The sequence below is a fragment of the Tinamus guttatus genome, unplaced genomic scaffold (genome assembly GCF_059628265.1).
Source record: "Tinamus guttatus ecotype Peru unplaced genomic scaffold, ASM5962826v1 Tinamus_guttatus_pri_ptg000467l, whole genome shotgun sequence".
NCBI classification, from domain to species: domain Eukaryota; kingdom Metazoa; phylum Chordata; class Aves; order Tinamiformes; family Tinamidae; genus Tinamus; species Tinamus guttatus.
Genome location: NW_028289001.1, coordinates 490,231 through 509,782, shown reverse-complemented (window position 1 = coordinate 509,782; position 19,552 = coordinate 490,231). Strand labels below are relative to the sequence as shown.

Genomic DNA, 19,552 nt, shown 5'->3' with positions numbered 1-19,552 from the left:
AAAAAAGTTTCTGATGCAACTCAGTGGAACTCAATTATGAACAAGGCATGAACTAGGAGTTTCATTAGGAAGCATGACTGTGTTAATTACCAGGCAATTTTAAAGTTTTTTTTAATTTACTGATTTAAGACAAGTATGTGGTCTTACTAACTCCTATTTAGGCAGCAAAAGGCTATTGCTATTGGAAAACAATATATATATATATATGTGAGCTTCAGGCACCATAGAGTTCAGGAAACACAAGTAATGAAATAGAATTGAAGGTTCCTTTTGCTTGCAAGTACAAGGACTCTCACACACACGACCTCAAAGTAACTGTGCAGAAGCGTCTCTGGCTTGATTGCACTGAGTCCTGAAAAGGAAAATTATCCATGCAATTTGTACAGTTACTGCTACTCTTTGAGATGAAGATATTTGAACAAAAAAAAAGGTGTCCATGAGTGTTGCACCTGAGAAATGATATGTTAACCTTTTTTTTTTTTTTTTTTCTGTTTTGCTCCAAGTTCTTTTGAGGATTGAAGACTGAATGGACCCTCAAATTAGCCTATTTCATCAAGTAGAACAAAGTAGTCCCCTGAGGTTACAGGGCAGGGCAAAATGGTTTAAACAAATTTAGGGCACAAGGGGAAAGTATTGCAGACAAGCCATTAAAACCAAAGAAATAGTGGAGGAGTTGCATGATTCAATATACAGAAGGGAAAAAAAAGGCAGATTGTTACATTTAAATCCTTCTGGACTAAGCTTATTTTTATTATACTATTAATGCAGTAAAGGTTAACCCTATCATCCATAGGAGGATATCTTCATGTTCTTTTTAAAAGCATTATATTTTACAAGTCACTTGCAAGTCATTTTACAAGCCAAAATACAGCCAGACTTACTCTACAACTTCCTAGTAATATGAAGAAAGTTATGGCTTCTTAGAAGCAAGTCGGCTGAAAAGTCTTATTGTTGAGATATTTCATTTTGCTTGTAGCTATTTTTAGATCATCTAAAGAGTAATCTGACATTGTTTCTTATCCCATGATGTAAAAATGTACTCGTTTAAATCTTGATTTGCATTTTTTTTAATCTATTAGGGAAATGGCAGCTTTAAAAAGATTTACAAGTACCTTCTAATAGCCAATATTGACAAAACCAATAGTGGTAAGCATCCTTCTGCAAAGTGGGCTTTTTAAGGAAAATGGTAAAAATATTGACACACATTTTAGGTTTCATAAAACACCAAAGATATGTTGGCATATACACACTTCAGAAAGAGAGCATTATGCTGCAGATTCTGTTTTATGTTATTGTTTCCAACATGCAACCAGTATGTTGCCCATCAAATCCAGTAGTAGCATGAGGTTTTTGGGTGGTTCTATTTACATTACAGCACTTGCATTATCTGCCAGTTTAAGCAGCCATAACTCTGCCTCTAACAATTACAGACAAGGAGGACTTGATATGCAGATAAGAACTTGAAGTGTTATTGGAAATAGACATATGTATACATTTTTACTTCCAGAATCTCTCTCACTTACAGACTTGGAAAAGAACAAATTCTCTAATGGTGCTTGAGAAGGTAGCACTGAAAGAAGAGTTAAAGAATTTGATAGACAGGAAAAATAAGAAAGATAAGATCACAAATAGCTGAACCTGTAAGAAACCTAGAAAAACTGATTAAACAATATAAAATCACATAGTTAAAGGACAAACCAGATTTCAAATATTAAGGGAGGAGATAATAGCCTGGGGAAGACGATCCAAAGAGTGCGTGACAAGAAGAGAGATGTTCAAGATCCTAGATGGCAAGAGAGAAAGACCAGCTGGGCCAGTAGATGGGGGACTTCATTTAAGTCCCCTGGGGTAAAGACAAGGACCTAAGGACAAGGACCGCTTTGGAAAGATTGATAGTAACCTGGGTGTGCGTGACAAAGAGCAAAAGATTTAGGATACAGTAGACTGAAAGGAAGGAAGGGAAGGAGCAATAGGGTCAGAATTTGGGATAAAGACATAAGGGCAGCATAAAAATCAAAGATCAGAGTATACCTGCTTACAAGCAGTGGAATCAAGTGCATGTTTTCCAAATATTTTATAGTATTGTATAAACAAAACTCCTTCAAGAACCATCTTAAGAAAACAGTTTTAAATGTAAAAAAAAAATGTAACTGTAGAAGCATGTACCTACTAGAAAACATGGTGACTCTTCCAGACACTAGCAGGAATAAAAATTAAGTTCTGAGATTCCCAAAAAAGAATGAACACTGCAAAAAGTAAAAGTCTCATGAAAAAGACATAGAAGGAGGTAGAGAGGAGCGAGTGATCTACCACAGCATTTCAGTTGGGTAAGTAGCATGCTTATAAAACCTAAACTGAAAGAGGAGCTTTTGGAGCCCAACTGGTACACTCCAGTTACTAACAAGGTTTCTATCCAGAGGACCAAACTAAAGCTAATCCAAAGAAAAACCTCTTAAAGCATATGTAGGACAGACTTCAGACCCTCAGCTCCAAGTCTTCTACAAATCTGCTCTTACTGCACACTGACCCATGAAGACATGGCCTTAACAAAAGGCTAGTTAGCCCTTTGACACAAAAAGGAGGGTCACAACATCAGAAACAAACGTTATTTGGGGTATTCACAATCTCAGTACATCTGTCAAAGGGAACATAAGATGGTAACACTATGGAGAAAAGATGACGTTAGGAGGATGTGACAGATGCAAAATATAACTAATATATTAGTTAGAACAGGGGAACTGTTTGGTCCGGTTTTCGAATTGACGGAGAGAGAGGCAAACACCATCGATATATTGTGCTTTTTAATGACAGGAGAAAGATAATAAGTATTACCAGCTAGCTGGGGTCCGGGCTTTCCCACGCAGGGGTCACACCACAGACCCCGACCACTTCGGTCGTCCCTCTTTTATACAGTTTTTACCCCAAAAATGTCCCCCCTCCTGTTCTCCTGTTCTGCTTTCATGTCAATGTTATCTATATTTTATTGCCGACTGGGACACCTCTAGATAAGCAACCCCTCCATGCAGACCATCCCGTCTTGCCATATATCAGGAGTCCTTGTAGATAGGCAACCCCTCCATGCAGAACATCCTGACTTGCCATATATCAGGAGTCCTTGCAGATAGGCAACCCCTCCATGCAGAGCCACCTGTCTTGCCAATTATCAAGAGTCCTTGCACTTTGAGACTAAGTATTGACTAGCTTATTAGTACACTCTACATTAACTATTTAATCCCTACAGAACTATTATATGAAAAGCTGGAAAGGCAAACATCTAGCCATCAAAATCAAAGTTCTGGGTGGAAAATATTTACTAGACTAAATAATTAAAAATACATATTCTCTTGAACAGGAATGAATTTGTAAAGCAACCTGAAAGAATGTCAACCCTTGGATTTTTATTTTCTAGTTCTGCTTGAGCCAACCTATACTCTACAGGAAAAACAATCAAAAAACCTAACTACTAATGGAATGAGAAAGACAGTCCTCAACAGAAAATATGAATGCCTGGCTACATGAGTAATGCTACTGTTAGGTCCGGTTTTCGAATCGACAGAGAAAGAGGCAAACACCATCGATATTTTGTGCTTTTAATAATAGGAGAAAGATAATAAGTATTACCAGCTAGCTGGGGTCCGGGCTTTCCCACGCAGGGGTCACACCACGGACCCCGACCACTTCGGTCATCCCTCTTTTATACAGTTTTTACCCCAAAAATGTTCCCCCTCCTGTTCTCCTGTTCTGCTTTCATGTCAATGTTATCTATATTTTATTGCCGACTGGGACACCTCTGGATAAGCAACCCCTCCATGCAGACCATCCCGTCTTGCCATATATCAGGAGTCCTTGTAGATAGGCAACCCCTCCATGCAGAACGTCCTGACCTGCCATATATCAGGAGTCCTTGCAGATAGGCAACCCCTCCATGTAGAGCCACCTGTCCAGCCATTTATCAAGAATTCCTGCACTTTGAGACTAAGTATTGACTAGCTTATTATTACACTCTATATTAACTATTTCGTCCCTACATTCCCCCCTTTTTCTTTTGCTAATATCAGAGAATCCTTTCTCTATCCTTCTGAGTTTTTCGCATGAACATTATATGCATAGAATTAACTCGATTTGTAGCTTTTTCCATTACCCCCATTACACATTTCCACATTATACAGATACACAGTAACAGTAATAACAGAATTACAAATATGCGCAATCCTTCTTTTATCAGTCCTGATATCCATCCAGGTAGTTCCCCAAACAACGACTTTAGCCATTCGTCTATCAGTCCTTCTTCCCGTGTTATCTTCTGAGTGTGTTCCTTGAGCCAGCGCAATTGTTGTTGAATGCATGTCGCAGGCTGTTCTGATCGAGCAGGAGTTGTTCCAGTACCTTGGTTGTCACATTTGCTTGCTTCTCACTCCAACAGGCTAACTTCGAAAGCTCCCTTAATGCATTTCCTGCTGCAGCTCCTGGCACAAAGATAGCTAAGGCGACCCGCGCGGTTACAGATATTAATTGTACATTATCATCACATTCCGGTGTTAAACCAAGGGAACGCTTTTGCCTTCTTTGTTCCTGCTTCATAGTTAACAACGGGGCTATCATTGCCAGTTGCCCTAAATAACACGGTCCCCCATAGGCATTCTTAGGTATTCCCTGCCACGCTCTATCCCCACAAATTAAAAACACTCCATCTGGCAAGGCCTTAGCGGTACCATTATTCCATAGTAAATCTGTACTCTTATGTATCTGTCCTGATGGATCCCCCCCATGTGCTCCTAAGGGTAATCCCGCAGGGAATCGTTGTTGTAACCCGTCGACTGTCCCATTTGTCCCACAGAATGTCCCGTTTGCATATATGGGACCGCTACCACCTGGGCTGTTTCTCGCTTAGTGGGGAAGGCCTCCATCCACCCCGAAAATGTGTCTACTAATACCAATAAATATCTATACCCATATTTACCTGGTTTTATTTCCGTAAAATCTACTTCCCAATGCCTTCCGGGTTCACCACCTCTTTTCCTTTATACCTTCATGTACCTTTCTGACCCCTGATGGTTTCATTTCCTGACACGCTTGACACCCTTCTATTATCTCTCTTAATGCTTTCTTCTGATCTTGGAATCTCAACCCGAACTTTTCTATTAACAGTCCCATTTTTCTTTCCCCCAAGTGTGTGGTACTATGTAACTGCTGAGCCATCCTCTGTCCCATCCGCTTGGGAATTAACATTCTTCCTCCTGTATCGTAATATCCTTCTCCAGCACTTTGTTCTTCAGTTCCGCTCTTTGAGCCGAAGTGCCGTCTGGTAAACGCTGGCTCCAAACTATTTCTCAGTTCTGATTTACCACTGCAGCTCCCGCCCTTCTTTTTCCTTGCTCGACCAAGCTACTTCCATCTGTAAACCATACTTTTCCTCCTTGCATAGGCTCATCCTTCACATCTTCCCGCACTGTCGTAGTCTCAGCTAACACCTCCTGACAATTATGCATAGGTGTTTCATACTCTGGGTTAGGTAGGAGAGTGGCTGGATTCAAAGTCATTGGGGACGTATACATAATTCTTCCTGAGTCAGCCTAGCATTTGTTATCCATCTTTCAGGCGGCTGTTTGAGTAATGCCTCTGCGTAATGAGGAGCCGTTACATACAGCTTTTGCCCAAACGTGAGTTTGTCTGCGCCCTTAACCATTAACGCCACGGCTGCAATAATTCTAAGACATAAGGGCCACCCTGCGGCAACTGGATGCCACTATCCTTTTCCAAGGGCCTTGATTCTGCGTTAACACTCCCTTGGCAACTCCCGCATTTTCACTCACATATCTGGGTCCGGGAGTGCAAGTGCAGGGGCCTCTAGCAGGGTTAATCTCAGTTCCTCAAAAGATTTTCTCATAGCTTCTGTCCACAGCCAGTCCGGTTTCTCTCGACTCGCCTCATACAGAGGTTTCGCTTTTTCTGCAAACCCAGGTATCCACAAACGGCAGTATCCCACCGTCCCCAAAAATCCTCGAACCTCTCTTGGAGATTTGGGTTCCTGAATCCGAAGAACAGTCTCTTTCATGGCATCAGTTAGCCATCTCCCACCATCTCGTATCTTATATCCCAGATATGTTACTTCCGGAGCTTATTTAATTCTTGCAACAACTTCCTCGTACCTTCCTCACAGTCCTCTTTCGTTCTTGCCGCTAGCAGCAGATCATCCACATACTGAAGCAATTTCACACTAGGATTCTGTCTCCTGAATTCACTCAGATCTTCCTGCAGTATTTCATTAAATAAAGTCGGTGAATTTTTGAACCCTTGTGGTAATCGGGTCCAAGTTAACTGACCCTTGTATCCGCTCTCGGGATCTTCCCATTCAAAAGTAAACATTTCCTGGCTCTGTTCCGTCAGGGGGATGGTAAAAAAAATGCATCCTTTAAGTCTAAAACCGTATACCATCCCATATCTGGTGGCATTGTACTTAACAGAGTATATGGATTCGGGACCGTAGGATGCACATCCTCCACTCTTTTGTTAACTTCTCTCAAATCTTGAACTGGCCTGAAATCTCCTCCGGGCTTCTTTACTGGCAGCAGAGGAGTATTCCATGGAGATTTGCATTTACGCAGAATGCCAGCTTTCAGTAACCTTTTAATATGCTTTGCTATTCCTTGTCGAGCTTCAGGGGTCATTGGGTACTGTTTAGCCCTAATCGGGTGAGCTCCTGGTTTCAATTCCACGACCAGAGGAATTTTCCTTTTAACTCTTCCTACTCCCGAATTCTCTGCCCACACTTCTGGGATTTCCCTCATCCATTTTTGAGTTTCTGGTCCAATTTCTTCCTTCCTCTCTTTATACAGTCTGTATTCGTCCTCTAATCTAGCGGTCAGGACCTGTATCGGTCGTCCTTCCCGGTCATTGATTTTTATCCCATCGCCCTCGAAATATATTCTTACCCCTAATTTAGTTAAGAGATCCCAGCCCATCAAGGGTACCGGACTCTCCGGTTTATACAAGAAAGAGTGCGTGATCTGTCTATTAGCTACATCTATTTTCTTTTCTGATGTCCACCGATACACCTTACTCCCATTTACCCCTTGTACTCGAGTTTTCCTTGTCGATAGTTTCCCCGCTGCTTTATTTATTACTGAGTATTCAGCCCCTGTGTCTACCAGAAATTTTACACTTTTCCCTTCCATTTCTAATTCTATCTAAGACTCGGGGAAGGGTTCCGAGTCCCGGCCCCTTCAGTCGCTATCTTCTTTTGCCACCAGTACGCCAGGTGACCCCCTTTCTCCTTTTTCCGAACACTCATTTTTCCAATGTCCTTTCTTTTTGCAAATTGCACATTGATCCCTTCCTAACCGTACCTCAACTCCTCTGGGGGGTGGTGGTCCCCTTCTTCGCCTCCCTGATTTTTCTCCTGCTTCAAAAAATATCCTAGCCACCTCCCTTTGATTTCTCCGATTTTCTTTTGCCTGATATCCCCGATCTTCCCTTCTCACTCTTTCCTGTTTTTCTTCTGGAGTCTCCCTGTTGTTATACACCTTTTCTGCTACCTTTAAAAGATCCTGTAAAGCTTGTTACCCCAATATATCAATCTTTTGTAATTTCCTTCTTATATCTGGTGCAGCTTGATTTACAAATGCCAAGATGACAGCTGCCCGATTCTCCTCCTTCATAGGATCTAAAGGAGTGAATTGTCTAAACGCCTCTAATATTCTCTCTAAGAAAGCGGCAGGGGTTTCTTCGGCTTCCTGCCTGACAGCAATTACTTTAGTTAAGTCACGCGCCGCCGCCTGCAACCCTGCCATCAACGTTTACCGGTATGTTCGGAGACGCTCCCTACCTTCGGGTTGCTCAAAATCCCACGGTGGTCTTACCAATGGGAATCCTTCATCGATAAGGTTCTGCTGCCCGGTGGGTCTCCCGTCCTCTCCCGGCACCAACTTTCGTGCCTCGGTCAGGATCCTCTCACGCTCTTCGGTCGTAAACAGCACTTTTAAAAGCTGCTGACAGTCATCCCAGGTAGGGTTATATGTAAACAAGATGGATTCTAATAAAACAATCAATGCCCCCGGCTTCTCGGAAAAAGAGAGGTTTTGACTTTTCCAATTATACAAGTCGCTAGAAGAGAATGGCCAGTATTGATACGTACGCTGTCCCTGAGGCCCTGTTGTTCCAATTGCTCTAACTGGGAAAGCTTGAGAGGTGCTTGACACACCTCCCTCGTCTCCCCTTTGGTGCAATCGAGTCCCAAACGCTGGGCCCCTATCTTCCCCTCCCTCCCTCCTGTGATCACTACCACTCACCTCCCTTCGTGCCTCGGGCAGAGGTGCATAAGGGGGGGGATTGTGCCCACTTTCTTCATCCAATATTTCTGGATATAAAGTCAAATCTGATAATACCGCCTTTTTCCCTTCCTTTTTCATTAAGTAAATATCAACTTTTTCATCCTTTCCATTCACCCCCACAAAAGGTTTCAGCCATGGGGGTGGATACAGAACCAAATCCTCCCAGGTGATTATATATGGAAATTGATCTGGGTGCCCTTCCGACCCAGGTCTCATTATTACCTCTTTTACTTTCCTTACCAATTTTAAATCTAAACTTCCCTCTCTCGGCCAGCCTACGTCAAAACTTGGCCACTCACTTTTACAAAATATCTCCCATCGGTTTTTATACACTTCTACAGATAAATCGTATGCCCGATGCTTAACATATCCAAAATGATTTAACATTAATGACAAAGGGGTGGATTTCCCTTGTCCCATTGTATCAAGCTCGTCGCTTAAAACCAAAATTAATACAACTGGCAGTAAACCAGTAAGGGCGATTATTAACAGAATTCGCCCTTCCCAGACCGGTCACCCCTTGTCAAGGAGAAACGGTATTCCCAACCAACCACCCTTTCTTTTTCTGGGAGCCCGAGGGACGTCTCCCTTCGGGCTCCAGCCGACAATCCTTTGGTGCGTCCACCTGGATTACCATCGGCTCACCACCACACCCTGAGGCCTCCCTTAACTTATTATCTTTTTCCCTTTTTTTTTTTTTTTCTTCTTTCTCGTATTCGAATCCCGGACGAGCCCCCAAATGTTAGGTCCGGTTTTCGAATCGACAGAGAAAGAGGCAAACACCATCGATATTTTGTGCTTTTAATAATAGGAGAAAGATAATAAGTATTACCAGCTAGCTGGGGTCCGGGCTTTCCCACGCAGGGGTCACACCACGGACCCCGACCACTTCGGTCATCCCTCTTTTATACAGTTTTTACCCCAAAAATGTTCCCCCTCCTGTTCTCCTGTTCTGCTTTCATGTCAATGTTATCTATATTTTATTGCCGACTGGGACACCTCTGGATAAGCAACCCCTCCATGCAGACCATCCCGTCTTGCCATATATCAGGAGTCCTTGTAGATAGGCAACCCCTCCATGCAGAACGTCCTGACCTGCCATATATCAGGAGTCCTTGCAGATAGGCAACCCCTCCATGTAGAGCCACCTGTCCAGCCATTTATCAAGAATTCCTGCACTTTGAGACTAAGTATTGACTAGCTTATTATTACACTCTATATTAACTATTTCGTCCCTACACTACCAGCGAGCTTTGCTCAGATGTGTCTCTGCTTCCTGCTCTCAAGAGTAGGAAAAATAAACATGACCACCTTTCAAAGTGAAGTCATTTAACTACATGAACAAGATGTAGTGCTATAGATTTTCATGAGTATATAAAAATGCATACAAAACGTAACTACACATCTTAATAGATGCAATACATTGGAACAAACAAAAAAATATTTTTGTTCCTATGCAAACAGCTGGTGAATCAACCAACAGCTTCTCAATGATTTTGTATTTATCAAAATCATCAAAACCATCATTCAAAACCAATTTGCCTAAAAATGGTATCTTCAAGAAGCATAGGGTAGGAAACTATGTTAGTCCGTAATCTCAATAATCACCCGCACACTCAACCTGGTGGGTTGAAAAGCAAGCTTTTATTAGCCGGCCGGCGGCGGACCTCTTACAGTTTGCCTGAGATCCGCGCCGTCTTAGGAAAAAGTTTGTGTTTTTATAGACAGCTGCAACTCCTTCATACGTTATTTGCAGTTACCAGTTCTTCACGGCTGATATCTGTGGAGGACAGGGACATGGGGGTGTCCTTGACCGGGCAAGGCCGAAACGAGAGGGAGGGGCTAGCCCGTTGAGGCGCGCAGCTTTGAGGTAGCATAGCCGCCTCGAGATGTCAGTGTGGTTGTTACAGTTGGGCCCTTGGATACAGCTGAGCAACCTATGAAATGTTAGCGCGTCAATGCATGTAACCAATCACTGATGCTCTGCCAGAACGTTGCTATGCGAGTTGCCTATATATTGTGGTGCGTAATGCGGAATAAACGAAGTCAGTTCCAGCTTCTATAAAGTTGTTGTCTGGCATTCCTGACCCGCTCCAAGTTGCAACAGATATCTCATGGTTGCAGCAAGAGGAGGGTGGCTCAGCATAAGTAGCAAGCTATGTTCACAGAAGCAAATAGCAAAATTAGGTACCTAGTCACCTCAACCTTATTAACTTCTTATATGGCCCCTCTTTGCACAGGGTCCTACATTTCCCCACCGGCTGTTGTCCCCTACCTCAAACCATTGAGGTAAGACTATTCTCCTGGGAGTGGGTTATAGTACGTCCTCGTGAGCATTATTTTTGCCTCTGAAATTGTACTAGCGATATGAGTGCGGATGCATTTTAAGATGCAAGGGAGAATGATCATAAAAATAAGAATTAATATTATGGGACCAGCTATTGCAGACATTAGGGTGGTGAGCCATGGGGACCAGTTATACCACGACTGGAACAGATTCTGTTCTTGTGTCCCATGGTTATATATATATATATATATATATTTTTAGATTTCTGCGCACCATGGCTAATGTTTCCCTAATGACTCCTGACTGGTTTGCATAAAAGCAGCACGTTTCTCCAAGAGCTACGCATAAGCCTCCTTGCTTCATAAAGAGAAGGTCTAGTCCCCTTCTATTTTGGAGAACTATTTCAGCTAAAGAGTCCACTTAATTTTCCAATCTTCCCACTGTCTTTTCCATATATCCCATATCTTGGGCTATCCCCGCCATACAAATACACTTGGGGTAGAACATATACTAATACACAGAAATCAGGCCTTGCACCCGAGGATTCAAGTTGCTGGGTGTTTACACAGTCAGTCAGCCCGCTCATACAGGCCCACCATGCCCCTGTCAGGGCCTCATTAAAACCTGGTTCTCGTAACATTAACTCTTAATGTTCGGTTACAGTTTTTCTGGTACAAGGGGGTTATCTCTCACCCTGCAGCGATCAAGCATAGTCCTGCTCCCTGCACATCCCCAAGGGTCAATCTGGGGTGATCCCATGTACACTTGTCTGAGTGCTTCCTGGGAGTAGGTGCTCCTTCAGTAGTTACGCCTATATAGTAAGGGGGTCTCGGATCTAGGCATAGCCAGCAATCTTTCTCAAAAGTAGGGGAATGCCTCTGTATTGTTATGGAGACCCCTGGGTCAGGCCCGTGGACATACACCGTAGTCCCCACGCCCTGCCCGTATTCCAGGTTGTTCCGTATCGGCCTCAATACTGGGATTTAAAAAGGATTGGTTTGCAGGTTCCGGATATACTGCATTTACCCTTTGGACCCCGCTCTATTCTTATGACGGGGTCATGATGCCCCCAGGAGGATTCTGTTTCACAACCCCATTGGGCACAGTGAAACTGGCCATCCCCTTGACACCCAGGATTTCCTATAGCAGGACATACGTAGTATTGTACCTCCTGTAGTAATTCCTCCCCCACAATGGGGACCACATCCCTGAGCCGCTGCTGCCCGTGACCCCCTGTTTGGTACCCTGTTCCTCCTGTTGGCGAGCCTCGTCGTATGAGTATCCCTATTTTGCATAAATCAATTATTATTTCAGGGGAGCCACTAGCGCTTATTGACTGGATTGTGCTTCCCGTTACAGTATCCCTAATTTCCCATTTCCAGTTAATGGGGCGATAAGGACTGTGCTCATATCTTAACCCCAAAGTTTGCATACACACTGTTAAAATTAACCAGGCTCCCCATATCTGTCTACTCATTTTCTCCATATTGTGACCCTTAGTGGGTTACTAGGGTCCTTGGAAATAGTTCACTTATCTGAATCTGGATTCGGTTGAGGAGGAGGTGGTTTCACATGGGAGCGATGAATCCACGCAGTTTTTCCGGTGACCTTTACCGCTGTTGGAGTGTGAAGTATCACTTGGTGTGGCCCTGTCCACCAAGGTTCCCATGATGCTATTCGGAACCTTTTGATGTACACCAAGTCCCCCGGTTGGTATGGGTGAGCTGGCTCTTGTATAGGCTTCTGGCTCTCGTAGTGGTCTCGCAAGCCTAGGTGTATCTGCTCTCGTACCTTTTGTAATGCCTGGAGGAACACTGGAGAGCTGTTAGCAATGCTCACGGTTTTGGGGAACAAAGGCGGGGGTCTCCCACAGAGTATTTCATAGGGGGATAGTCCTATCTTATATGGGGTGCACCGTGCTCGTAAAAGCACCATTGGGAGTAAATCGACCCAGTTAGCCCCTGTATCAATATTCCATTTAGTAAGTGTTTCCTTTAAGGTACAGTTGATTCTTTCTACCTTTCCTGAGCTCTGGGGGTGGTAGATACACCTCAATTTCCAGGTGATTTCCAAGGCTTTTGCTACTAACTGTGTAGTAAACGAAGCCAAGGAATTATTTCTTGCATGAGCTTTTTTGCAGTTATAGCGGCGGTTTCTGCTTTTGTTGGGTAAGCCTCCACCCATACCGAGTATGTGTCCACGAATACCAGTAGATACTTATATCCTAACTTTCCGGGTTTTATCTCAGTAAAGTCTAGTTCCCAGTAAACCCCCGGTGCGTCCCCTACTTCTTGAGTCCCCTGGCTTGGTGAGGATATTTTTGGGTTCACTTGAGCACATGTAGCACATCGGGCAGAGATCCTCTCCAACTTCTGACATAGACCTGACGTCCAGAGATGAGGTCATACCAACTCAAGTGCCTTTTTAGGGGAGAGGTGCATGCTGGAGTGGAAGTCTCATAGCCAGGTTTCTGCCATCTGTTCAGATAAACACAGTATTCCTCCTGGCAGCTACCACCATCCTGCACCTCCCTCTTCCCCTTGATGGTCCTTTATATAAATCTTTCTCAGCTTCAGTATATTCGGGGGGTATTTCAGGCCACTGGGTCTGAGGCATTATTGTTAATATTTGTAGTGGCCCCACTGGCTGTTGAGCCACCTGTTTTGCTTCTCTATCGGCTAGAGCGTTGCCCTGTATCTGGGGACTATTTCCCTTTTGGTGTGCTGGCCAATGGATAATGCCTACTGCTCGGGGGGCCCACACAGCTTCCAGTAGGGCTGAGATCTCTTCTCTATTTTTCTATGCCTTTTCCTTCTGATGTTAATAGTCCCCTTTATTTATATATCTGCCCCTGCACATGGGCAGTGGCAAAGACGTACCAGCTATCAGTATAGATGTTTACCACCTTTCCTCTTGCCCACCGTAGAGCTCGCGTCAGAGCAATGAGTTCAGCTCTCTGTGCCGAACTACCACGTGGCAACGACTGGGCCCATATTACTCGGCCTTCTTGTGTTACCACTGCGGCCCCTGCATACGGGACTCTGTCTTTTACGTAACTGCTGCCATCCGTTCGGTGGCACCCTGTACCCTAGTTGTTTCTTGGGACAGGGGGCCTAATGGTTCTTTAAGTACTGAGTGTGATGCTCCGGTGCCAATGACGAATGACACAGGTTGCCCCCGATCCTTCAAAGTTACTCTGGACTCTTGGGGCTGTCAGACCCCTGGCCCCATCAGTCATTTTCTTTTTTTTCATAAACAGAATTTCTTGTGAGTTTGGTGGCTCATTTCGGTAAGGACACTCATTTTTCCAATGTCCTTTCTTTTTACAAATCGCGCACTGATCTCGGTCAAGAATGGATCGTCTGGGGGATTTCCCCATATTATCCCGTCTTTCCCTTCCTTGGGGAAACTTCCTATCTAGGATGACGGAGTGGAGTGGCTTGTAAAGCTGCCACTGTTGCTATAGTTGCCTTGGTGGTTTTTTTTTTTTTTTTTTTTTGCTAAGGCATCCTCGGGTGTATCCCGACTATCAAATACTTTCTGAGCAATTTCTACTAGCTCGGTTCTAGTTTTTCCTGCAAACCCATCTTGTTTTTGTATCTTTTTTTTCTTATATCTGGGGTGGATTGAGACACAAAGGCCAGATTTATAGCTTTTTGGTTTGCAGGGTCCTCTGGATCAATAGGGGTATAAATTCGATATGCCTCTAGCAGGCGTTCCAAGAATGCAGTTGAGGATTCAGAGGATCCCCGTTTAACTTCTGCTACTTTTGACAAATTCGTAGGTTTTCTGCCTGGTGGGTTTTTTTTTTTTTTTTTGAAGCCCTTCTATCAGAAACTGCCGATACAACTGAGTGGACCTTCACCCATCCACTGTATGGTAATCCCACTCCGGCCGTTGGAGGGGCACACGTTCATCTTGAACGTTTCTACGACCATGTTCAGTTAGGTCTTCTATACCTGCTATCGATTCTCTAGCTCCTCTTAATATTCTCTCCCTCTCTTTCAATGTAAATAGAGCATGGAGGAGCTGCTGACAACCATCCCATGTGGGTTGATAACTATACATTACAAATTTAAGAAGGGATATCATGCTCCCACAATCTTTTGAGAAGGGAGGGTTTTGTTGCTTCCAGTTATACAGGTCCGTGGTGGAGAAGGGCACGCTCCCACTTCCTCCAGGAACCTGCCTTAGCGGTAAAACTGATACCAGGGAGCTGGTGGAGTCAGGAGAGATGGCTTCACCAGTTCCCACTGGGCCATAAGTAAGTTTGACCCCTTCTGGTGTGGATGGTGATAAAGGGTCGTCCTGGGCAGGACCACCGTGTTGATCCGGCACCACAGAGAGGCTTGGTGCTTCTTGGCGGCTATAGGGTGGTAATATCGGATCTTCGGGTAGCTCCTGGAGGACAGGGAATTTTGGCGCGGATGGTGCAGATGGAATGGGGGGCTTCTCTCCCCCCATTCTCATTGCTAGTACTTTGTGCCCATTTCCACATTTTACCATACACATTTGTAGCCAAATGGGGGGTTCTTTTAGGATATCATTCCACGGAACGATATAAGGAATCTGATCAGGGTGGCCAGGATCCCCCATAACGATAAAAAGTACTCTTTGGACTACGTCGGGGTCGAAAGACCCCTCGGGAGGCCAACCTACTCCAAAAGTTGGCCGTTCACTTTTACAAAAGATTTTCAATTTATCTGCCTTAATATTAAACCCATAATTTAGGAGGGTCCATCTCCTAAAATTTTGAAAATTTGACAAAAGACAATCAAGGGGTCCTTCGGGAACAGAACTCGATTGTCCCATTCCGTCTGGATCAAAGCGATTTAGAACACAACACAAATGACACAAATAACAATTAGCATGACAACCGACACAAATAACAATGACCATGATACTACTTGCAGAATGTTCCAACCTATTCCAACCTTTTACCCAGGGCAACGCAGTGGCGTCCCACGCGTGCCGGTGGCGGGGAGTTATTGTCTCGTCAGACCTCCCACAGTCCACCACACCAGAAATCGGGGCGCCCCTTAACCTCCTGAATCGTATGATACCTTACCTCGAGGTTTTTTGAGATCCGGGGACCTGGAATGTCATCAGGTAGGGCTCCCCCTGGACCTCGGAGTTCCCTTAAGCTTGCGAGGTGCTGCCCGGTAGCCAAGGGAAGGTGGAATCTGGGGACATGGAACATCATCAGGTAGCACTCCCCCTGGAAGCCTTCCCCCGGCAAAGTCGGGCGGCCCTTCCCAACCAGGGAGGGCCTGGCAATTACTGAGATCCCGGACAAGCCCCCAAAATGTTAGTCCGTAATCTCAATAATCACCCGCACACTCAACCTGGTGGGTTGAAAAGCAAGCTTTTAGTAGCCGGCCAGAGGCAGACCTCTTACAGTTTGCCTGAGATCCGCACCGTCTTAGGAAAAAGTCCGTGTTTTTATAGACAGCTGCAACTCCTTCATACGTTATTTGCAGTTACCAGTTCTTCACAGCTGATATCTTATCTCATAGTTGCAGCAAGAGCAGGGTGGCTCAGCAAAAGTAGCAAGCTATGTTCACAGAAGCAGATAGCAAAATTAGGTACCTAGTCACCTCAACCTTATTAACTTCTTATATGGCCCCTCTTTGCACAGGGTCCTACACTATCTTAAGCCCGTTTATTATCAATTTATTTTTAAGCCTTTGAATCAAAACATATCACTCAATAAACCAACAAAAGAGTATCTACTCTTGGCATGCACTTGCCCACAGGTGATGACCATATATGGAAAAAATCTGGCGTCTGTTTTTTTTTTTTTTTTTTTAAACACCATAAGCTCATCTCTGTTATTTACATGACCTTTCCCCATACATTTATTATGCAAATAAGCACTAACATACAGCAGGAACAAATACAGGAGGACATGGTGCAAAGAGCATGTGTGCAGATGGCAACAGGTTTTACTACAGGTAGCAAGGCACAACCCTTAAAGCAGTTAAATATTGTGCGGAAAAATCTCACTGCCAATAACTGAATGTCCAAAAAGGAGACAGAGGAGTCCTAAAACTTTATTCAAATAAAGGGAGAGTCCACCAGGCATATCCCGGTGGGGTGTCTCAAATTGCTGGGGGACGCAGCCCCCCTTTTATCCTAATTTCCCGAGCGAGGGACGCCCTCTCCTTTTCCCCATTGGCCAAGGTACTCAGAAGTTACAGCCTTCCCGGCCTGCCTATACCAAACTCCTGCCTCCTGCCATCTGCTCTCACCTGAGCTCACCTGACTCCTTTGTCCCCCTTGCTGAAGGATGTGGGGAAATTCCCTTATTTCCCTCCTTTGTAAAGGCCCCCACCTCTTGGCAGATGGCTCTCTTGTCCCACTCGCTCATGGCTCTTCAGCCAGACTGTGGGGGAATCCCCTTATTGGTGAATACACAAACTTGAGCAGTCTGCTCAATATGAAAGGCTGTCTCCTCTTAAAAGCACTTATGCACTTTATGCAATAACAAAAACTAGCAGAGATAAGCAGTAGGATTAAGAGGACATCCTAACTTTGGGGAGTTGGAAGTAATTTTGAAGAGAGATGATTTTGACGCAATTAATTAATTAATTTCGGGGATAATTTCGAGGCTGCTACCGCTGTCCCGCGCGGGAAGCCGGGCAGACCGACACCTCCCCAGGGGGAGGGGGCAACCAGCCAAGGCCCCGGGCGAGTTGCACTGGGCAGGTGTTAACTCTGAGCTCTCCCAGTCGCGGCTTGATCGTTTTATTTATTTATTTATTTATTTTCCCTCCCATTTGGCGCCGAATGCGACGCCCCCCTTGCCCCGCTCACCCAGCGCGGAGCTCCACCGGCAGCCGAGCCTTCAGCCGCCGCAGCCCGTTGGGGGACCCCGGCTCCCAACCCCGCGGGGACGCGGCCGGCCCCGCCTCTCACCTGCGGCCACGGCATCTCCCAGCAGCGCGCACAGCAGCCGCAGACACAGCCCACGGCATCTAGCCATGCTCCCGCCATCCCCGCCGCGCTCCCACTTCTGCCGCGCGCCCGACCAGTTTCGTCTGATACCTGAGCAAGAAGTGGGCGGATGGGCGCAGTCTCCGCTACCGGCCCGGCGCCAGGCAGGGCCAGCCCTGGACTCGTCCCCTGCCGCCCTGAGGACCACCACCACCACGCACTAGGGGGGTCCGCGAAATGGCGGGAGGAGCCACACCCCAGGGAGTGCTTGGCTGCCACGAAATGGTGGGAGCGCTGGCCGAGGGGTGAGCGACAGGGGTCGTGGCCTTGGATTTTATTATTATTATATATTACTACTTTGACACCATGTCCCCCCAGACTCTTCTGTGGAGCTGGAAGCTGGTGCGTTTTGCACCACACTCCTCCAGTTCATCCGCTGCATGGGAAATATATATATATACACACACACTGTATAGTAATAGGACATATTTACAATATGACTCTGTTTACAGTATGACTTCTTACTGTGAGTAATGTCTGAGATTTCAAGAGGAAAAATCCATTAAAAAGTCACCTCCATTGTGTTCCATTAATGCTATTCATTATGCTGATTCTTAAATGCCAAGAAAAACCCTAACTATGCATATAAATTTTTTTTAAAAAAATCAGATCAGTGTCAAGTAAAGTCAACAAAAGTGTTGTTTGAATGGTTGTGTAGCCAGAGGCTGTCATGATATATGTAAAATTTCTCTTTGAATTTAGCAAACTAGTCCTAGGATGTACAAAGTAGTTCAGAAAAGGACTGGAGGAATATTTCATAAGACAGATGTGTTCCTGCTGCCTCAGGGTGTTACCTTGCATTACCTATCCTTTGTACTTTGTTCACCATGTTGTCCTATGTAAGACAGCTATGTTCACAGAAGCAGATAGCGAAAAGCAAGAGCATGGTGACTCAGCATAAGTAGCAAGCTATGTTCACAGAAGCAAATAGCAAAATTAGGTACCTAGTCACCTCAACCTTATTAACTTCTTATATGGCCCCTTTTTGCACAGGGTCCTACAACTACACAATGATTTGCCACAGGGAGGAAGCCGGAGAAAACGTAATTTGACAGTGCTGCTCTTAAGGTATAACCAGGACTTTATGTCCCAAAATCAAGGCCTCTGGAGGTGGCTCGCCCGTGCTAGGCCACTCACCACCGATTATCACCCCGCTCCCAGCACACACAGAGGCGCCACTGGCAAAGCGAAACTAATGGCGGTGGCGGCAGAGAGCGGCACGGAGGCCTTGCTGCGGGGTACGGGGCCTCACCGCAGCCCCCAGGGAGCATAAAACATAATAAAATAAAGTAATAAAATGACAAGTTTAAAAAGGAGGCTCGACAGGGCAGCCCCTGCTCCTCCGGCCTAGCGCGTCGGGCGGGCAGTAAGGCCCGTTACCTGCGGCAGGATGGGCACTGCCCGCGCTGCCCTACCCCGTGCGGGCGGCGCCTCCCGCCCCTTCCTGTGGCCGCCGCGTGCCTCCTCGGCGCCCATTTTTCTTGCGGGAACGGCTGCCTACTCATCCACGGCACCCACCGTTTTGGGGCAAGCGAGAGTCGTCGTGTCTCCTCCTCACACCCAATAGCCCGCGCCAAAGAGCGAGTAAGACCGGCGAGACACTCCACGTCTCCACAAGAAAAATAAACTAAACTGATAAAAAGCTTCAACCCGAGCAACCCCACGCAACAGACTCCCGATCTGACCAGGGAAAAAACGCCCTTTGCATCTCAGGGAAGGGGCACCAAGATGGCGGCCGCGACGCAGCGACGTACACCTTCCCGCATACAGCGCTCTAAGCCCTAAACTTCCCTTCCCACGGTGTAACGCCCCCCTCAGACAGACTACAATTCCCAGCAGGCAGTGCGCGACGGTGGGAGGAGGGAGTGTGGGGGTGGTACTTGTTTCCCCCCCCCCCCCCCGCGCCTAAGATGGCGGTGGTTGTTGGTAGCGTCTGGCT

The 19,552-nt window shown here is 45.6% G+C and overlaps 1 pseudogene; it reads right to left on the bottom strand.

Moving 5' to 3' along the window:
• Positions 1-14,034: 14,034 nt before the first annotated feature.
• LOC148593028 (uncharacterized) lies at positions 14,035-18,442 on the bottom strand (annotated as a pseudogene).
• Between the last annotated feature and the right edge of the window lie 1,110 nt (positions 18,443-19,552).